The following is a 1281-nucleotide window of genomic DNA, read 5'->3' on the forward strand; positions in this document are numbered from 1 at the left end:
AAATTCACTGTTGCCAGAAAAAAAATTGTAAATTTTAGGAAGGCTGATTAGAGTAAATCAGATATGCCTTCTCCTAGCCACATAACTTTGTGAGATTAAGAAAGTGCTTTGTTTCAACTTTTTTCTACTGATGAATATTGTCACTTGAAATTTTTTTTCTCTAAAATTAAATATTAATGACCAGTAACCAACCATCCAAATAAGTACATGATAATATACATTAATTATTTTTTATTCAGCACATCATAGTGACAAATGTAGAGTAGTAACACATTTATAGTCAGTTCTGGACTCTTTATTAAAAATAATTGTTTCTATGAGTCTGCTGTGTATCCCGCTTCCCATGTTGGATCTTTCTCTCCCTTTTTGATTCTATCAGTTAGTATACAATGGTAGTTTTTTCACTTTATGTTGCTATATGGGCAAACTGTTGAAATCTTTACCTAATATGTACTAAACTGATCTTCTGTATATAAAGAGAATTGAAAATGAATCTTTATGTGAATGGAAGGGGAAAGGGAGCGGGAGAGGGGAGGGTTGCGGGTGGGAGGGAAGTTATGGGAGGGGGGAAGCCATTGTAACCCATAAGCTGTACTTTGGAAATTTATATTCATTAAATAAAAGTTTAAAAAAAATTGTTTCACAGTATCTTTACACTTTGTGTTTCTGTGTGGATGCAAACTGATGAAATCTTTACAAATTATATACAAAATCGATCTTCTGTATATAAAGATAATTGGAAATGAAAAAAAAAAACCTGGTGTTAAATTGGAAATGGCATAGAAAATTAATCAATTTTTAAAAAAATATTATGTAGGATCTCTGTCTTTAATGTGCTGTACACTGTTATTTAATGCTATAACTAGTACTCCAACCGTATTTTTTTCACTTTGTGTTGCTATATGGGGGCAAACTATTGAAATCTTTACTTAATATATACTAAAATGATCTTCTGTATATAAAGAGAATTGAAAATGAATCTTGATGTGAATGGAAGGGGAGAGGGAGCGGGAAAGGGGAGGGTTGCAGGTGGGAGGGAAGTTATGGGAGGGGGGAAGCCACTGTAATCCATAAGCTGTACTTTGGAAATTTATATTCATTAAATAAAAGTTTAATAAATGAAAAAAATAATTGTTTCATTTTTTCTTGAATCTATTCTGCTTTCTTTGTTTCTATTTTTAAAAAAGATTTATTTATTTACTTATCTGAAAGTCAGACTTACAGAGGAGGGAAAGGGGGAGATAGGGAGAGAGAGAGAGAGAGAGAGAGAGAGAGAGAGAG

This window comes from Lepus europaeus, unplaced genomic scaffold (genome assembly GCF_033115175.1).
Source record: "Lepus europaeus isolate LE1 unplaced genomic scaffold, mLepTim1.pri SCAFFOLD_3_1, whole genome shotgun sequence".
Classification (NCBI taxonomy): Eukaryota; Metazoa; Chordata; class Mammalia; order Lagomorpha; family Leporidae; genus Lepus; species Lepus europaeus.